The 21,898-nt window shown below is 41.5% G+C and overlaps 1 protein-coding gene across 1 annotated transcript in view; it reads left to right on the plus strand.

Moving 5' to 3' along the window:
- The window catches only part of LOC126365970 (zinc transporter 5-like), a 233,939-nt gene that overhangs the window by 145,477 nt on the left and 66,564 nt on the right, over positions 1 to 21,898 (plus strand). The gene's annotated exons all lie outside the window — the stretch shown is intronic.

The raw sequence follows: 21,898 nt of genomic DNA on the forward strand, positions 1-21,898 counted from the left end.
ATCATTGCATATAACACTTATAACTCACCAGTACCACTGAGAAGAGAGCTCACAGGTATTTGATTTTAGAGAAATAGTGCAATTAGGCAAGTATAGGGGACTCCAAGTATTCTCTATTTCAGAATGCTGCTGACACTGGATAAATTATCAGTGTACAATGCAAGCCACTAGATCAGTGTATTACTTACCAGAAATTCTCAGACTGTGTAGTAAGTAGGAATCCTGCAAAAAATTATAATTATCATGGTGTCTGAGTGCATCTAACTATATTCACAGACTTAATATGTGACTCACCTTCATGGAAGCTCCTGCTATTTTCTCCTAGTGCTGCTACTGCACATTTTAAAGGACAGAATTGTTCCACAGCAGTCTAAATATGTAACTACTTTACTCTTCATTGCTGTAATGTTTCAGCCATGAATCCAGCAGAATAATTTTTCTTGCAAAGACCATTACATCTGAACAGTAACCTCTGGAAATGTATATTATGATAGAACTTGTTGACTCTAATAGTGAAGACTGAAAATGGCTGCAGGGACAAACTGTAGCTTAATGAGGAATAAAGGGCTGTTACATACATTCTAAGACAAAAAAAAAGATGCACCACTAAGGAATTATCCAAATGGAACAAATATTGATAGATGTGGTGTACATTTGCAGACAAACAAATTATTACAATTTCAGAAAAACTGGATGATTTATTCAAGAGGAAGAGCTTTGCAAGTTGAGCAAGTCAGTAATGTCTTGGTTCACCTCTGGTCCTTATGTAAGCTGTTAGTTGGCTTGGCATTGATCGATAGAATTGTCGGACATCCTTATGAGGGATTTCATGCCAAATTCTGTTCAGTTGACACGTTAGATCAAAATCTTGATCTGAATGGAGGGCCTACCCATGGTGCTTCACAAACATTGTTAACTATCCTTGTCTAGGTGGACATTATATTGCTGAAATGTGAACCAAGAATGGCTCGGCATGAACAGCAACAAAGTAGAGCATAGAATGTTGTCAACTTACCTTTGTGCTGTAAGGATGGTGCATATGACAACCAAAGGGTCCTGCCATGAATAGGAGAGGCACCCCACACCATCACTCCTGGTTGTCGGCCCATGTGGCAGGCAACAGTCTGGTTGGTATCCCACTACTGTGCAGGGCGTCTCCAGACACTTCTTAACTGGCCATTGGGGCTCAATTCAAAGTGGAACTCATCACTGAAGACAGTTCTGCTTTAGCCTTTGAGACTCCGGGCAGAATGTGTGTCTGTAGCCACCCTGGACAACGGTATACCAACCTGACTGTTGCTTGGCATATGGCCCAACAGCCAGGAGTGATGGTGTGGCATGCCATTTCTTTTCAGAGCAGGACCCCTTTGGCTGTCATCTGTGGCACCCATACAGCACAGCAGCACATCAACAAGATTCTACACCCTGGCAGTTGGCAAGAAGGCATCTTGGAGGAGGAAGTATTCAGGCAGTTATCTTTTTGTATATGCAATAGATTTGACCTACTGTCAGAGTTGAGTGGAGAGGAGCTTCTTGTAACTGTATGTGTAGGAAACATGCAACAGTCCTCAGCAGTTAGGAGGCCTAAGTCAGTTGCAAAGTCTAACAGAAAGAAGAAGGTTCTGCTGCTAGGTAGTTCATGTGGTAGAGGTGTGGGTTAGGAGTTTGCAGAAAGTGTTGGAGCGTGATTACCAGGTCATCAGCATTGTGAAGCCTAGTCTAGGGTTGGCTCAGGTGACTGACAGCATACAGTAGTTATGCAGGAATTTTATGAAACAGGATCAGGTAGTGATTGTGGGTGGACCAGGGAATAGTCATGATAGGGATGGGAATGTGATGTAGGTGGTGACCTGGTAAAGATAGCTACTCAAACTGGTGGCTCTAATGCACATTTCATGCAGCTGATTATCCAAAGAAGTCAACTGATGAGAGAGAGATGGAAATTGTGAATGCAAACCAGTTTCACACCACTTCTTGTGTCATCAAAATGTTAGAGTATCACAGAGGAGTATTTCAGGCGTCACTCTCGGAAAGGCATTTTTCAAGAGTTTTATGATTTCATGTTGAAACTAAGTTTCTATTTAATTCATCAGCAATGCTCAGAAAATGATTGTTAAATACTGTACATATATCTGACTTACCACTAACAGAAATATTTTTACTACTAACTTACTTTATATCAAAGACCTTGTGCTGCTCACCAGACACTTAATTTATTACTCATTTTAATTTTATCCTGTGAATTAGATATTCTATTTGCATACCACATACTCTTTGCCTTCCTAATTACATTTTAAGCACCTTACAGTGCTATCTGTAATGAGCTACTGTAGCTTGACTGTAGCTGCTTCTAACATTTTGATATAATTCCCACTTTGTTCTAAATGCTATCCTTATCCCACTAGTCAGCCACCCAGATTGCATTTTACTGTTATTACCCTATTTAGAATGTTCTAATGGAAAGCAACTCTCAAAAGCATGAGAAATTTGTTAAGGAAAGCATTATTTTTGCCATCTATGTTATCGGCACTATAAACATCCTGCCACTCTTGTTCCTTAATGATGTTTAAAAACTCACTATTGCTGTAGGATTAGCTTTCTTACGTACTCTGTAATTATGTGTGCATTTGTTTGAGCACAAAAGTCTTTTAGTGTTAAAATTTGTGCATCATGGTCTGAAAGACCATTCACCCTTTTACTAACAGAACACCCATCTAGTAATGAAGAATCAATAAAAATATTGTCTATGGCTGTGCTACTGTTCCTCTGCACCCTAGATGGAAAAAAACACACTTTGCTAAATCTTGGAATTGGTTACTCTGTGTCTGATTAAAGTCAGTGAACAGCTGATTGACGTGACTACTTAAGGAACTAGTTAATTCACCTTTCAAATCTATTTTAAAATTTTCCACTTTAGTGGTTAAAATGTCAAATTCAGTCTTCAAATTTTCCATGCCTTCACACAGCTGGCTAAATTCCTTATTTTGTTCATCTACCTTTGCACTTAACAATCCTAAACTTTTATTCTGAATGTCCAATGTATTATTTACTTGAATATTCACTGTGTCTATTTCTCTACTTAAATTAGCCTCTGTGCATCAAGCTTTTCACTTAGAGTTGCTGAATCTGCCTTCTGGTCATCCAACTTAGCGTTCAACTGAGTATTCACTAAATCTAACTTAAGACTTTGAGCATTTAAACCTGCACTCTGTGCTTCTCAATTTTTACTTAAAGTAGTAATTTGGGCGTTTTGAGCTTCGATTAAATTTACTGCTTCAGACCAGTCTAGCATTTTCCTACTCATTTTAACAGCTGTTTTAGCTGCTTCTGAAGTTTTTCCTAGTTGCTGTTCTTGATCCATAACTTTACATGTTTTAGACTTGTGAGCATTTCAAAAAATTCTACTCTACTTATAATGACTACAATATTACAGTCTATTTCAACAGTTCCTTCAACTTTATACTCAAACAATTATTGTTTTACACTCACCCAGCACAGAGTTTTAGGTTTGTTGGTGAGCGCATGTGTATTCAGCATGAGTGAACAGCACTGGTGCTGGCAGCGTCGAACGTTGGTTTCATTGTCAGCGTCGGCAAGCGGATGTGGAGTCTGCACTGGTAAGCAGCACTGGTGCCAGCGTCGTCAGATATAAGGCTGGTTACTGTGTCGGTGTTAGTTGCGATGTGTGTGAAAACTGTGTACTCTCCACTCCAGACCTTCTTAGTCAAAGTATTCTTGGCGTAACCCTTCTAGTCTAATATTTTGAGGTGTACACTCTGTTCCATTGACAGTACTACTTTCTTAAGTCTTTACTCTTCTCTTATCTTGTTATGGCTGGTTGCTGTGGCAACTCAAAATATCTTCTTCCCATTTTCGTCTTAAAATTCCCATTTTTTTTTTTTTTTAGTCCTGTCACTTAGCTCACCACGTTCTAATGTTTTGATGACATGAGGAGCAGTGCGAAACTGGATTTCATTCACAATTCACACCTCTCTTTCATCAGTTGACTTAGGTGATGGATATAGCCGATCCTCTTCTGTTGATAATCAACTACGTCGGTCTCCCAAAAGCTTCTTCTCCAAAGACTATCACTGGTTATAGGAATTAAAAAGACTCTACTTCTGAAATAAATGGGTACTTGTAGAAAACTTTCAGTTCAATCATGGTATATTTTCACTTCACTGGGAAACTATTTTATCATTTCTTGTATAAACTTTTAAACTCTATTAAGCCAAATGAGTCATCAAACATTAGACTCTATTAATACACATTTATATCATGGTTAGTTTAATAACCACTACAAATTCTTAACATGTCACATCTCTAGCGAGTCCCATACATGAAGTAAGTAAAAGTCTCTATTCAATCCATGCTTCATCTGTATCTTTAACAATTGTCACAGTACCATAAACCATGGAATATTACACAAATATTCCTTGTCCTTTGAATACAGCTTCCGAGTCGTGAATGGCAAATACTTGGTACCGCTCATCTGATGCAGCTCCTGTCCTCCCATGACAAACATCAGTCCTGCACACACAGACATGTGTTGCGCAGATAGGCTCTCTCACACATATCTTTAAAACATCACGTGTTCAAGGTGGCAGAAGGTCGAGTGGTTCCAGAATTTACATGGAAATTCTCGACTCACTACAATACTGACAAGGTGGAGATTGAGTCAATAATGAAATCACTGAAGACTAAGGACTCTCAAGGATATGATGGAATGCGTAGCAGAATATTAAAGTACTGTGCTGCACACGTTAGCCCTTTACTTAGCCATATCTGTAATTCTTCCTTTAAGAATGGTCAGTTTCCTGAACAATTTAAGTACGCAGTAGTAAAACTGCCTTATAAAAAGGGAGAAAGGGATAATGTAGACAATTTCAAACCTATTTCTATGCCACCAGTGTTTGCTAAAGTTATTGACAATCCTGTGTATGTAAGGAAAATTCATCATCATTTGATGTGACCTTTTGTCCCACTTCAACTCGGGGTCGGCCTTGTTACTATGGATTTGACGATGTTAGTGTTGTAGGGTGGCCAGATGCCCTTCCCATCACCACCCCATACTCCCCAGAACAGAATTAGAGTACCCCAGCTGTCTGCGTCGAGTGTAAACCATGAAACAGCTCAAACATTTTCAAATGTCTGCAAGTCATGTAACTGAGGTGGGACATTGGGAACAGCCCAGTATTCACCTAGTATAAATGTGGAAAACCGCCTAAAAACCACATCCAGGCTGGCCAGCACATTGGCCCTCCTAATCCACAAGGCGCATTCGATCTAGGGCCGCCGAGCCTACCTGAGTCCAGGAAGCTGTTCATTAGTGCCCTCAGCTAACCTTGCGGATTATGTAAAGATAATTGATCATTTTATATCACATAATTTGCTATCAAATGTACAGTTCAGCTTTAGAAGTCTTTCAACAACTGAAAATGCTATATTCTGAGGTACCGGTTGGGTTAAACAAATTTTTTGATTTAACTAAGACATCTGATTGTGTCGATCACAAAATATTGCACCAGAAGTTCTACCATTATGGAATACGGGGAGTAGCTTACAATTGGTCCATGTCTTACTTTAAGTACAGACAGCAAAAGGTCACTATTCACAGTATTGAGAATGGCTGTGATGTGGGGTCTAACTGGGGTATGGTCAAATGGGGGGTGCCCCAGGGATCAGTGATGGAGCCACTCCTGTCCCTTATTATACTGTATAAATGATATGTCCTCTAGTATTATGGGCAATTCTGAAATATTTCTGTTTGCTAATGATACTAGCCTGGTAGTAAAGGATGTTGTGTGCAACATTGGCTAAGTTTCAAATATTGCAGTTCATGACTTAAGTTCATGGCTTGTAGAAAATAAACTAATGCTAAATCACAGTAATACTCACTTTTTACAGTTTCTAACACACAATTCAACAAAACCTGACATTTTAATTTCACAGAATGAATGTATGATTAGTGAAACTGAACAGTTCAAATTTCTAGCTGTTCAGATAGACAGTAAACTGTCATGGAAAGCCCACATTCAGGATCTTTTTCAAAGACTTAGTGCTGCAGTTTTTACTATTTGAATGGTATTTGGAGTAAGTGATCATTCAACACAAAAATTAGTCTACTTTGCTTATTTCCATTTGCTTATGTCACACGGTACCGTATTTTGGGGTAACTCTTCCCACTCTGTAAGGATAGTTTTGGCTCAGAAATAGGCAGTTTGGGCAATAAGTGGTGTAAATTCATGAACCTCTTGTTGACTCATGTTCACTAGTCTGGATATTTTGATGTTACCCACTCTATATATATATATATATATATATATATATATATATATATATATATATATATATGACGCTGTAAATGAAACAGAAAGAAACTTCCACATGGGAAAAATATATTAAAAACAAAGATTCCAAGACTTACCAAGCGGGAAAGCGCCGGCAGACAGGCACATGAACAAAACACACAAACACACACACAGAATTACGAGCTTTCGCAACTGGCAGTTGCTTCGTCAGGAAAGAGGGAAGGAGAGGGAAAAATGAAAGGATGTGGGTTTTAAGGGAGAGGGTAAGGAGTCATTCCAATCCCGGGAGCGGAAATGCATTTCGAAATCTTCACTATCGTCTTACTTTCTCTTTTCGTTTGTACAAGAACTTCCACTTTGTATTCATCTTCCATTTTTCCGTAATCTACCATACATTTTATCCTGCCTAATAAGTCTTTCCACTCCCGGGATTGGAATGACTCCTTACCCTCTCCCTTAAAACCCACATCCTTTCATTTTCCCCTCTCCTTCCTTCCTTCCCGACAAAGCAACTGCCAGTTGCGAAAGCTCGTAATTCTGTGTGTGTGTTTGTGTGTTTTGTTCATGTGCCTGTCTGCCGGCGCTTTCCCGCTTGGTAAGTCTTGGAATCTTTGTCTTTAATATATTTTTCCCATGTGGAAGTTTCTTTCTGTTTTATTTACATCATCATTAATTTGAACCCAACAATTACGTTTGTTATTGTCTCTGTTGCATTTCGAAATCTTCTCTATCGTCTTACTTTCTCTTTTCGTTTGTACAAGAAGTTCCACTTTGTAATTATCTTCCATTTTTCCGTAATCTACCATACATTTTATCCTGCCTATATATATATATATATATAACAGAAAGAAACTTCCACATGGGAAAAATATATTAAAAACAAAGATTCCAAGACTTACCAAGCGGGAAAGCGCCGGCAGACAGGCACATGAACAAAACACACAAACACACACACAGAATTACTAGCTTTCGCAACCGATGGTTGCTTCTTCAGGAAGGAGAGGGAAAGACGAAAGGATGTGGGTTCTAAGGGAGAGGGCAAGGAGTCATTCCAATCCCGGGAGCGGAAAGACTTCCCTTAGGGGGAAAAAAGGACAGATGTACACTCGCGCGCACACACACACACACACACACACACACACACACACACACACACACACACACACACACACACACACACACACACACATCCATCCGCATCTGCCCTTACTCCCCGCCCCCAAATACGTCTGCCCGCGTCCGTGCACGTGCAGATGGAGACGCGCGTGCGTGCATGTGCGAGCGCACACCCGTCCCTCCCCCCCCCCCCCCCAAGGGAAGTCCCCCCGCCCCCGGGACCGGAACGACTCCCCACCCTCCCCCCCAAAACCCACATCACCCCACCCCCCCCTCCCCCCCCCCCCCCGGCGAAGAAACCGCCAGCCGCGAAAGCTCGCAACTCCGCGCGTGTGCCTGCGCGCCTCGCTCACCCGCCCGTCCGCCGGCGCCCCCCCGCCTGCCGCCTGGCAAGTCTTGGAATCTCCATCCCCAATACATTTTTCCCATGTGGAAGTTTCTTCCTATTATATATATAAATAAAACAGAAAGAAACTTCCACATGGGAAAAATATATCAAAAACAAAGATTCCAAGACCCACCAAGCGGGAAAGCGCCGGCAGACAGGCACATGAACAAAACACACAAACACACACACAGAACCACGAGCCCTCGCAACTGGCAGCCACCCCGCCAGGAAGGAAGGAAGAAGAGGGAAAAATGAAAGGATGCGGGCCCCAAGGGAAAGGGCAAGGAGTCACCCCAATCCCGGGAGCGGAAAGACCTCCCCTAGGGGAAAAAACGGACAGGTGCACACTGGCACACACACACACACACACACACACACACACACACACACACACACACACACACACACACATCCACCCGCACACACACAGACACAAGCAGACACATCTAAAGGCAAAGAGTAAGGGCAGAGATGTCAGTCGAGGCGGAAGTACAGAGGCAAAGAAGTTGTTGAAAGACAGGTGAGGTATGAGTGGCGGCAACTTGAAATTAACGGAGGTTGAGGCCTGGCGGATATCGAGAAGAGAGGATATACTGAAGGGCGAGTTCCCATCTCCGGAGTTCAGATAGGTTGGTGTTGGTGGGGCATTTGGATCGCACTTCTGTAAATCTTCTGCAGAAAGGTATGCAGTATGTTGCTGCATCCATTTTCAATAATCTACCACAAAAATTCAAAAATGTTAGCAGTAATCCATGCAGTTTCAAATTGAAACTAAAGAGTTTCCTCGTGGGTCACTCCTTCTATTCTGTTGAGGAGTTCCTTGAAAAATTAAGCTGATTCTTATGTTATATTGTTGACTGTGTTTACGTAAACTTATAACCTGACCTTTTTTGGGTTCATAAACATTTCATTTTATCTGTTATTACTTTTATGTTGTAATTTCATGTTCTGACATGTTTCATGACCTTGGAGATTTGCTTCTTAATTTGGTCCTACAGAACTAGACGTGTCAATAAATAAATAAATAAAAAATTGTTGCCCCTTATGGCAAGCCATCCTGGCCTTATATTTCAGCAAGTTAATGCCCACCTGCACATGATGAGAGTTTCTACTGCTTGTCTTTACGGTTGCCAAACCCTACCTTGCACAACAAAATTGCCAATTTTGATGATCAAAAGTGCCAGTTAAACCGAATTTGGCATGATATTGCTCAGGAAGATATCTCTATCAATCAATGCCAAGCCAGTTAACTGCTTGCATGATGGACAGAGGTGGACCAAAGTGTTATTTGCTAGATGAATTTTTACTGATTCTGTCCTGTTTAGGTGGTTTCTTTATGGTGCTTAAAAAGATTGTATTTGGCTGGTTGTGGAACAATCTTGTCCTTCAAAAACTGTAAAATGACTAAGGACCCATGTGCAATAAAAATGAGTAAATTAGAACCTTTAAATAAAAGTACAATACAGTTGCTGTATTTAAATTGATGCTATTTATGAAACACAGTTAAGAAATGATCTGCAAGACTTGAACAATTTCTGCCATAAGTAGTGGCTAAATTAACCATATCGCATCCTCTGTATTTGGTAGGGTTAGTACAGTGCTACTGAGCTGTGGAGGTGCCACATGTCGATTCCTAAGAAACAATGAGTGGCTGTAAGGACCAAGTGGTCGATGACAAAACAGTACACAAATCTGAAAAAAGGAACTGAGAGTAATTCGCAGCATGAAAGCCAAGAATCAATAGCAAACAAACTAAGCCACAATACCAAACTGCATGAGAAATTGAGTAACTGTGCACAAAAATGATGTCGATAATCGGAAAACTTCAAGACTATCGACCCAACTAGATGAGCAAAGCATGCACACTTTCATTCTAGATTACCCCACCATAGAATATTGAGATGGGAAGTCCATGCTGCCTGCAGTGTGCCTGTGAATCCAAACAACTCTGGGTGTCCACACTGGTGCATCCATATTAATCTTGATGTCTGATTCCAGGGAGGACATTAATTCTCTCCCTCTGTTAATAGGCACTTAGAGGCTAAAATGACCAAAGTGTTGGGCCAACAGGAGCAAGAGGAAACAACATGTTGGTAACCCTGCCAATGGCTCCAGCAGCATCTCAGATTTTAGGGTTTCCATCCCTGTGGCATCCTGTTTATGTCTTGACTGGTCCATTTGTCAGTCTGCTGAGGTGTTGAGGCTCTTGGCACATCCAGTTTCAGAAGAAGCGACTTAACCTCCATGGGCTGCCCATCATGCATTGGTTTGATCATCGATTGCATCTACTCCTACCATTGATGGCCGCCTGAGTGTAGATGATAATGATGCTGTGGTTATGCCCATGGTGCAGACCTAGGGATACTGGCATTCAATGAGGAAGGCCAGAATGCTTGGTCACTGAGAGCAGTGGCCCTGGAGATCACCTGTGCAGGCTTGAGGAGCAGGGATGTCTCCTGCTGTTGTTGCAGTGGCAGTTGCAGCTGGTTCCAGTCATCGATCAGGTGCTCCTGTCTGGCTACAGTGAGGAACATTTGACAGTCTTTGTCTCCCAGAATGACACCCAGCATCCAACCCAGCTTCCAGAAAAATGTGTGAGCCCACATGACGGTACCCTGCTGGTAACAGGGTATGTAACTTGTGGTCAGGGCTCACATTACTGGTCACGACAGGTCCAGGAGTGTGCACAGCATGCACCCATGTCTGTGGGGCATCCAACAATCTGGACAAGGCTGAAACACCAGTTTGGGCAAATCTTATGTGGAGATGAGGACAGCCACTATGATCTACCACAGATACAGAAAGCTAACACTCTGTGTCAGTATGTCTATTTCCAGGCGAAATGTCTGACACAGTGGGGGAATTGTTTGTATTATTTGAAGGACCTAAGCTATTTTCAGATGATGAGCTAGGCTATGTGTGTTCACTAAGTGTACTGAAATCTGCTTGGAAGCACGAAACAGTCCCTTGCTTGTTAGTCACACCCTGATTGTCATCCAGGGAACTAATTTGCCGGTATGCGGCAGAGAGATTATCTATATGGTGTCTATATGCAAATGCATTTTAAGCTACATTTCAGCATTATTTGCAGTTGTGCTTAACTCAGGATCAAATGATTCCAAAGTTGTAACATGGACCTTATTGTCCAGTGCTAATCATACAACTACATCTCTGACACTGCAATTAGTGCATCTAAACTTCCATTTCAGGGTGAGTCTTTGCTATCCAGGGTGGATAAGACTGATCATTATACTTCCCTTATTGGTTAAACGTAATATTGTTACCACAATATGCATTTGGTGGCAGAAATGCTCACTCAGCAAATTGCATGTTTTGTTAAATTGTAATGCTTCAGGATCCATGTGCAGATGCAGCTTATGCACAATCTCGTACAGTACCAGTACTGCTTAGCAACAAAATGCTCTGGACTGCAGGATCTGATATGTTTCCTACCTTGCATGCTGGTAGTTTTCCCACCTCACTATGATTTTCTCAAACAAAGTGAATAGCGTAGATGAGGACAACTGCTGCCTTGAAGGTATTCATCCCACTCGCTGCATGCTCATATTGCAGATCAGCTCCACACTTTGCTATAGCAACTCTTGCATCTTCTCCTGCTGTACTTGCTGTAGTCACACCTGTTCTTGCTGTTGTTGTTGCAACTGCATCTGCTCCTGCTGTTTTCCTTCCATGTTATTTGATGCTGCTAAGCTCCAGAATCTTTTGATCAATCATTACAGGCTTTTTTGCACATGAGAGTCAACCTTGTTGACACTTTAATAATTCACTACCCAGGTGCGAGACTGCCAGAAGTTGGTTACTGAGAAATGGCAAGTGACCATAAGGACCAAGTGGTTGACCAGGGCAAACTGAGAGTAATCTGACATGTGAAAGCCAAGAACCATCAACAGTGCAGGAAAAAAACTCGGTGAGGAAAGCACACACAACATGCACGCACACATAGGGAGGGGGAGGTGGGGGGGGGGGGGGGGGGAGAGAGAGAGAGAGAGAGAGAGAGAGAGAGAGAGAGAGAGAGAGAGAGAGAGAGAGAGAGAGAGGACTGTATCTGTGGTGCAGACATGAAACCAAACAACCCTGGATGGTCAAAGCTGGTTCATCCATCTTAATCTCAGTGTCTGAGTCCTAAAAAGATATTTAACTGGGCAGGATCATGTGCACTGGAAGATGTATGCTGGAGGTAGTAGAGTAATACTACTGCCTGTGTCCAATATTGGTTTTCTTAAATAGTCCATTAGAATTACACAAAGTCATTGTTATTTTGTCTTCAGATATTCTAATGTGAAACTCCCAAGTACATTTGAATCACTTTTGTACTGACTGAGCTGGATGACTGCAGATCAAAGTTCTGATTTCTTGTGGAGCATCTTGTACACTTGAGCATTATTCAAGAGTATATTGCATAGGGGTATTGTACAGGGATTTCTTGTAGAGTCACTACATTTTCCTAGAATTCTCCTAACAAATTTAAACCAACCATTAGCTCTACCTACAGTTGATTTTTGTCCTACTTCATATCATGCATGGTGTTATGACTTGTATTCAGCTGATGTAAACAGCTATAAGCTTGTGTCATCAATGCTGTTTTCAATAGCACCAGAATTTTCCTCATAATATGTACATTATCTTGTATACATCCACTTCTGAGGAAAGCTGCTATTTAGTTGGATGAGTGGGCAGAGTATTAATCCAAATCTGAAAATATTTATTTTCCACTGGCAGTCATCGGATGTGATGAGTTGATTGTGGATCTTTTATTTGATGAACAATATGTTTGGACACCATTAAACAAAAATTCACAAAACCCCTTAGTACCCTCAGCTGCCTTCCAAGAGGAACAAGAAAGATATAGAACATTGCTGCTGATGTGGCACAACTCTATCTGCCACCAAGTACTAATCTGTTTTCAAGTAACACTTGCATAGCTGTAAGCTTTTTAGAAGTTATTGGGCACTTCTTCACATACTGTGAGGGTCATAGTGGTGGTGCATATGCATATATGATCTTACTGCGTTATCTGTTTTAACATTTGGCTCATCTAATCTTCTCTCTCGGGAGATATGGGAGGCGAACAAAAATGTGGAAACACCAAAATTGCAACATATTGCCATGCCTAGTATGGTCTAAGAAAACTGTTGGCATTCAAAACAGCTTGAAGTCATCTTGGAATGGAGAAATACAGGTCAAGTATGGTTTTCAAGGGAATTTTATACTTTTCCTCCTGCAAATTAGTTGTAAGTTCAGGTAGTGATGGTAGAGGTGGATAACGATCATGTACTCTTCTTTCCAAAGTAGACCACAAAAGCTCAATAATCTTGAAATCTGGTGACTGTGGTAGCCAAGGAAGCTGCTGCCATCCATCCTCGTGCTCACAAAACCAGTCCTGGATGATTCCAGCTGTGTAAACAAGAGTCCTCTCATCTTGGAACACAGCATCATTATTGTGGAACAATCATTGTGCCATGGGATGGACCTTATCAGCCACAATGGTCACATATTCCATGGCACTAATGCATCATGGCAGTGTATTTGTGGGGCCCATGGAATACCATAATATGGCTGCCCAAATCATCAATGGGTGATTTCATCTCAAATCATACACATCATGTCAACTTGTGGCCATGAATTTCTTTGGAAAAAATATATACACATCAAAAAAAGTTTTGCATCACCTCGGTTCCCAGAACTCCTGAAGATAGACATTGACTGTGGATATTGTATCACAGACACAGTTCCTTTGACTATTCAGAGATGTCACTAAACCCACCCAAAGATGTAAACAACCATGCATGAGCAGCATCTATTAGATGGAGGGGGTCCAACAGCCTATCAGTTCCAGTCATTCCACCAGGAAGGAGGTACATGGCTCATGTTGTCTGTAGTTCAACCATGCCTAGATGGTCAATACCGCATGTTGATCGCATCCGACGTCCGCCGCTGGTTGTCATGGAAGGCGCCATAACAGCTGTATGCTATGTGAATGCCATCCTCTGATCGATAGTGCAACCATATTGGCAGCATATTGGTGAGGCATTCATCTTTATGGATGACACCTCGTGCACCCATCGTGTGCATCTTGTGAATGACTTCCTTCAGGATAATGACATCGCTCGACTAGAGCGACCAGCATGTTCTCCACACATGAACCCTATCGAACAAGCCTGAGATGGATTGAAAAGGGCTCTTTGTGAATGATGTGACCCACCAACCACTCCGAGGGATCTATGCGGAATCGCCATTCGGGAGTGGGACAATCTGGACCAACAGCACCTTGATTAACTTGTGGATAGTATGCCTTGATGAACTTGTGGATAGTATGTCACAACGAATACAGGCACTGAAGGTACCGCTGTATGGTGGTACAACATGCAATGTGTGGTTTTCATGAGCAATAAAAAGGGTGAATATGATGTTTATGTTGATCTCTATTCCAGTTTCCTGTACAGGTTCCAAAACTCTCAGAACTGAGTTAATGCAAAACTCTTTTTGCTTTGTGTATATTAGATCTCTGTATCATAAGTGTTAAGACATAAAGTATTTCCATTTTATCTTAATTTTGTAAATGGTATGACCCTTTAAAAACGTGTATTTTGTAAATAACTCTTAAAACAGTAGAGAACAAAAAAATATAATAAATGAAAAGTACTGGAGGAGACCTGTCAGATGTTTTGCAGTAAAGCTTCCTCTTTCTGCATTGAAATTCAGTTGTGCTTCCTTTAATTTACAATTTTAAGATGAAAATACGAAATTTAAGTTAGTTTTTCCACTTCTTCTTCTTCTTCTTCTTAAACTCCCCCCCCCCCTCTCTCTCTCTCTCTCTCTCTCTCTCTCTCTCTCTCTCTCTCTCTCTCTCTCTCTCTTTTCCCTTCCTTCCTTCCTTCCTCCTTCAAAAAGAAATTAAGTGAATACCCACATGAACAGTCACCATCATCCGAACATGAAATTGAAGAAGACAGTGCAGGTGTTTATATTCCTGGATGTGAAGTTTTTGATGTGTTGAATGTTAACATTTCTGCTCTAGCCCCTACTGCATCCCTCCTTAAACATCTGGGATAGGTAATAAGCACAAGAAGAAAACAGTATGTAAAAAGAAAAAGGGAAGAAACTGAAACAAGTTTTACACAAGCAACATTTTCAAAACTTTGTGAAGCATATAATATAGATCCACTTCGTGCAGAACCTGAAGATAGTGATATGTCCACAAAATGTGATGTGTGGTTTCAAAAGGTAGATCCTGCCATCTCAGCAGCCTCCTAAACTGAGAAGGTACAGTTACTGACACTGATACTAGGTATCTTCTCTAAGCAGCAGATACAAAAGTACATACCCACTTCCTCACATTATTTGACTTCAAAAGCTCGTAAAATAAGGAATGAGAAATGTATTTGGAATTGCCCAGATTCTTACTGTGGGCATCCATTGTAAGGTGATACGCTTACTGTTGCTCTGGAATATTATCTAAGTGATGACAAAGATTACAGCGTGCAAAGTCTTAACCTGGCTGATGTTATCTCTCTTAGTGAAAATGGTGAAAAAATTGAAAAGGTAAAAAGCTATATGACAAGATCAATAAGAAAAGTGTATCACCTAGTGGAAAAGGAGAACCAGAATTTAAAAACTGGTCTCAGAAAATTCCACTCATTACAAGGTAAAGTACCAGCCAGTGAAGGAAGCATGCACATGTATTTACAGCACTAATTTGAAACTTGTTTGTTTCACCATTCACAATGTCACAGGAATGAAGTGCTTGGAGATGGACCTCATGCTTTTGTGTATATGTCAAGTGTTCCAAGATAAATGTTGGTTGCAGGAGTGTGCAATGTGTGCTGGTGCTGAAGTGATGGCTGTGGAAGCATTACACCTTCAGGATACTGACAGTGACGTAACCTATGCATTGTGGGAAGGAGAGGAGTTGGTGAAGAAGACAGTAAAGCTAGAGAAGTTCGTTACAGAGATTAGGCGTTGGGTCATGAAAGGAATGGCTCACCATCATATCTGGAGGATTGAGAGGCAGGCCATAGCAGAAGTAAAATCAGTCACATCTTAAAATACTGACATACTAGTTCTTCCTTTCAATTTTGCTGAGAACTGGTCTGTTGCTTTGCAGAACGAAATTTAAAGTTACCACTGGCACACATCACAGGTATCGATATTCACATGTGTCACTCACTTCCTTGGAACATCACACTATCTTGCTATAACCAGTGATAATCTCATTCATGCTACACTGTCAGCATATATAATTGATGACATAACATTTACAGGCCTTATATAGATGCTACTGGATTAGTACCTACCATATCAGCATTAGTAACACACATGAAACTCTTAATTCTATGTGAAAGAACACTAAGGGAATTCCATTGTAGAGAGAGAGAGACAGAGAGAGAGAGAGAGAGAGAGAGAGAGAGAGAGAGAGAGAGGAAGGGGGGAGGGGGGAGGAGATAGGCTATGGAGCCTATGGTAGAAATTCAATCAAGTCACTGCTGGGTTGCATCCCTGAGTAGCACATACATTGCAAGAATATTTCTCCACAAAATGTAGCTTTTTACTGTGTGCAAAATAGAGAGAGCACAGTATATATTACAAGGCATTGTAGTGAGCCATTTCATTTCTTGTGTGTATGACAATCAGCAGTGGGTGGGACAGGTAATAAGTGTCTCATGAGCTGCAAGATATAACAGTCTCCTTCACGATACCTCATGGTCATGCTAATGCTTTCAAGTGGCCATCATCAAAAGACCAGGGTGCAGTTCCCATTTCCCAAGTACTGCTCTTGTTGGACCATCCTTGTCAGTGTGCTAATCCATGTCAGCTATACAAGTTCAACGAGAAGCAGATGAAGAAAACAAATGAACTCTTTTCAATAGTATGGTGTTGATTGTTGCATTGTAGGCAATATTAATTCATGAAAAGAAGTCACAAAGAATTAAAATCATGAGAGAAGACAATAATAATATGTGAATATTATTATAAAACGAAAATGGGTATAAATCTTATATATCTCATTTTTGTTATAAATTGTTTTCCCACTCACTTATAACATTGTAAAATAATTATTTTGATGCATAAATACCAGTTTTGTATGACACTTACTTAAAATCAGTGATCAATTTAAATATTTAATTGTCCATGAGTTTCTGATCTTGACAGTAGAGCTAGGTCTACCCAAAAACTTTTTTTTTTTACATATTGTACAGACAAGTACTGCCCACTCTGAGTGTATATTTGCTAATTACAATGACCAACTAACATTCCATAAAATTTTTAGAACATTTAGGATGGGGGTTTTGCAGAAAATAATTTCTAAAAAATCAAAAAAAAAATCAGATTCTTTAAGCTTTATGTACAAATATTTTGGCAGTTTAAGAATTTCATGCATTAATTTCATAGCTGGAAGTTAGCAGTCCTTACACATTATCATTTCTCAAGACAGTTAACATCCTGTGACTATTCACAGTTTCAAAGCATAATTTTCGAATTTGCAAAAAATTACAAAATTTACATAGTTTATTAAAAAAACACAGAAAATGAAAAAAAAGCTCAGAAGTTTGTATGTATTAATCATGTCTCATAGTATTAGGAACGAAGGATTTATTGATAATAAATTCAGATCTCTGTCACTTTTGGTTTCTTTATCACAATTTTTCAATTTTCCCTTTGGTTACAACATTTCCACAAATAGTCTCATTTAGAGAGGTGTGTAGCATTTTAACAGATCATCAGAAAATCAAAATATTGTAGTTTTGGAGAGGTATCATGTGAAACTTCAACATATATTTTTTCAGAAAACTTTGAAATAGTGGTGTGACACATTCATTCTTGGCTTACGTCAGTTTTCTATTCTTGGGAAGTAAACTCAGTCAGAAGGTGGAAGCAGTTTGCAACAAGACTCATCCAAGTAATTGACTTTCTTACATTGCTTCAGATTCCAGTTTTTATGGCTTCGGCACCACATTTCCTATTATGGGCATTTTCATCACCGATGAGCGATTTTGATATTCCAGCTCACCCTGCAATTCCCTACTTATGGAGCTCTCTTCGCATTGTTGTCATGCTGGCAGGATTTGTGAGGGTGACATTCAGTTCTGTAATGACTTTTCCAATTGTCACCCTTTTATTTTTCATGACAGTCCTCTGTAAGCAGTGTAAATCTTCAACATGATCCTACACCTTGGCTACCTTGATTACAGAAGCACCAGATGAGCACCAACAATTTGCCCATGTTGGAATTCACTTAGCTCCAACATAGTTCACTCACAACTACACAGAATGCTGTTCCGATCATGACTGACATTTGCAACATATTGATGGCATTGCATAGGTGTTGTTCATTGTCAGATATAACAGCACCATCTGCAGGTGTGGCTAGCATCTGCATTGATGTTCCGTATTTTTTTCAGCTCTTGTAAAGCCAACTAAAGTCAAGATGCTAATAAGTTATCTGTTCTCCAAGTTCTCCCAAATCACGACCATCTCAGTGAATTTAACCAGTCTCGTCACAGTATTGATTTATTAAACCTCTGTCCTCTGAGCTGGAAACTGATGATACCACCACTCCTTTCATAGCTGTAAGGTATGAGTGTGCTTCATAACGTTTTGTACAGTGGCATATGTATCTGTCACAGGGAACATTAATCTGAAAGGAAAGTAAGTCAGTTAACATCAGTAACAGAAAATAAGGCATATGATGGAGTGCCTTTTGTTGTAATGAAAGAAGTAGGCATTTGAAATACACTCCTGGAAATGGAAAAAAGAACACATTGACACCGGTGTGTCAGACCCACCATACTTGCTCCGGACACTGCGAGAGGGCTGTACAAGCAATGATCACACGCACGGCACAGCGGACACACCAGGAACCGCGGTGTTGGCCGTCGAATGGCGCTAGCTGCGCAGCATTTGTGCACCGCCGCCGTCAGTGTCAGCCAGATTGCCGTGGCATATGGAGCTCCATCGCAGTCTTTAACACTGGTAGCATGCCACGACAGCGTGGACGTGAACCGTATGTGTAGTTGACTGACTTTGAGCGAGGGCATATAGTGGGCATGCGGGAGGCCGGGTGGACGTACCGCCGAATTGCTCAACACGTGGGGCGTGAGGTCTCCACAGTACATCGATGTTGTCGCCAGTGGTCGGCGGAAGGTGCACGTACCCGTCGACCTGGGACCGGACCGCAGCGACGCACGGATGCACGCCAAGACCGTAGGATCCTACGCAGTGCCGTAGGGGACCGCACCGCCACTTCCCAGCAAATTAGGGACACTGTTGCTCCTGGGGTATCGGCAAGGACCATTCGCAAGCGTCTCCAAAGCTGGGCTACGGTCCCGCACGCCATTAGGCCGTCTTCCGCTCACACCCCAACATCGTGCAGCCCGCCTCCAGTGGTGTCGCGACAGGCGTGAATGGAGGGACGAATGGAGACGTGTCGTCTTCAGCGATGAGAGTCGCTTCTGCCTTGGTGACAATGATGGTCGTATGCGTGTTTGGCGCCGTGCAGGTGAGCGCCACAATCAGGACTGCATACGACCGAGGCACATAGGGCCAACACCCGGCATCATGGTGTGGGGAGCGATCTCCTACACTGGCCATACACCTCTGGTGATCGTCGAGGGGACACTGAATAGTGCACGGTACATCCAAACCGTCATCGAACCCATTGTTCTACCATTCCTAGACCGGCAAGGGAACTTGCTGTTCCAACAGGACAATGCCCGTCCGCATGTATCCCGTGACACCCAACGTGCTCTAGAAGGTGTAAGTCAACTACCCTGGCCAGCAAGATCTCCGGATCTGTCCTCCATTGAGCATGTTTGGGACTGGATGAAGCGTCGTCTCACGCGGTCTGCACGTCCAGCACGAACGCTGGTCCAGCTGAGACGCCAGGTGGAAATGGCATGGCAAGCCGTACCACAGGACTACATCCAGCATCTCTACAATCGTCTCCATGGGAGAATATCAGCCTGCATTGTTGCGAAAGGTGGATATACACTGTACTAGTGCCGACATTGTGCATGCTCTGTTGCCTGTGTCTATGTGCCTGTGGTTCTGTCAGTGTGATCATGTGATGTATCTGACCCCAGGAATGTGTCAATAAAGTTTCCCCTTCCTGGGACAATGAATTCACGGTGTTCTTATTTCAATTTCCAGGAGTGTAGTCTCTCTCTTTTGCATACAGGAAGGATTGGAAAGCTTGTGAGGCACAGATACAATGTAAGATTTGTATATAATTTTACTTTTTAAAGAATTAACAACCATAGTAAGAAACTGGGTGCATATCAAATTAGTGCAGGATTACACACCATTCTCAACGTCAGTAAGGTGTAACTGTGTGCAGAGATTTTGTGATGATTTTGGCTCTGGGTTTACAGAAATCTTGTGAGTTAGGTAATCTGTGTTGTATCAGAACATCATGGAAATGGTCAACAATGAACTTCAGAAAACACCCACCACTGTACTCATATTCATGTCATAAATTTCTGATGAAAGTATAACGGCTGACTGTAACTGGCCTAGGGGTTAGGGCAAAAATTCAGACCTATTTCCTTTTACAAATTCTCCCAGTATGGTCATATCATGCTGAGATAGAAAGGCCAGTGGTGTGTGGAAGATATTGAACTGCTACACTCGAGCTGGAACCCTGATTTCAGATTTGGATTGATATGAGAATTACTCAGGCAACCATCCTGCAAGGAGTAGACAATGTGTGGTGTTTTCCTCCAGCAAAAAAGAATGCAAGAGCTGAAAGTAATGAGACATATGTCATGCTGCAGCAAAGGTGATCTACAAGAAACAACAGCTCTCAGTATTTGACATATTTTTGGGCCCATCCCTGGATATAACAGCCATGCAGACTTGGATAGTATGAATCATAGCAATAATTATACTCCTCCTTGTAAATATTTTTGAGAAACTGATACTATGCCAGCTGCAACTGCAAAATCTGCCAAGATATTAACAGAGCAAAAATTAGTATGGTCAGTCACTTCTCCAAGGGGTGTGGGGAAGAGAGTGGGGGGGGGGGGGGGGGGGGGTAGAGGGGTAGAGACCTACAGTTCAGAGACCCTGAACATAACTAATGTTATCCTCACAAGAGAAGTCATAGGCCACAATTAAAGAAAACTGAAGGATCCAAAACCTATAAAATCAAGCAAATATTTTGTATGATAGATATGGTCATAAATGAAATGCAATGAACATCACACATACTCATTTGATGGAACTTTTTAGACACGTAACTAGACCCCTATCCAATGAAAATCTTCATGTTAATCAAAGAAAAAGAGGATAGACAAATAGAAACTTCATGAGTGGAGTCCAGTTAAACATTAATGGGTTCCAGGTTCATGTGGAGGAACTGAAGATTTCAGCACGGGTGAGGTGCTAGTGTCACAAGAGACTTATTTCAAAGCCTTGTACTAAGTGAACATAGCTGCCACATGAAGAGCATCTTCAGTGGGGAGAGAGCTAAAGGAGATGCAGCAATATTTGTCTCTGGCAAATACCATCCTCATCTCTCTCCTCAACAATATCTCAAACGCGGTTGCTATTGCCATACATGTCATAAATAGAAAAGACCTTTTCTCCTTTACTACCATCATACAGAGCCCCATATAATGAGACCCAGCTGCCTCATCAGATAGCTTTCCCATCCATTCCCCTGTGAGGACTTAAATGCGTATAAAATGCTACGGCATCTTGCAATCGCATGCCTCTATTGTAGAGCTGCTGAGGTAGTAATGCAGACAACCTAAGTGCACAGCAGCATATGCAGTTAAGCTTCTTTATTACAGGATCATTCTCTGTCATGATTCTTCATTAAGTTCTCCAACTATCACAGGTGCTGCTCAGTGGACAGGGGACAATGATTTTTCTCTCCAGTGACCACTCCCTATTCTGGATAGAGCTAGCAGACTGAGCAGTTCGCAAAAGCAAAACACTACAATAGATGCTCAAAAAGGCTGAGTGTAGTCCGTACAGTCAGCTGAGTTTGTTTGAATGTCATAAAGGCAACCACAAATTAGTAGATCATGTTGCCAATGTGGTACATCCTGCTACTGGAGCA

This window comes from Schistocerca gregaria, chromosome 4 (assembly GCF_023897955.1).
Source record: "Schistocerca gregaria isolate iqSchGreg1 chromosome 4, iqSchGreg1.2, whole genome shotgun sequence".
NCBI lineage: Eukaryota > Metazoa > Arthropoda > Insecta > Orthoptera > Acrididae > Schistocerca > Schistocerca gregaria.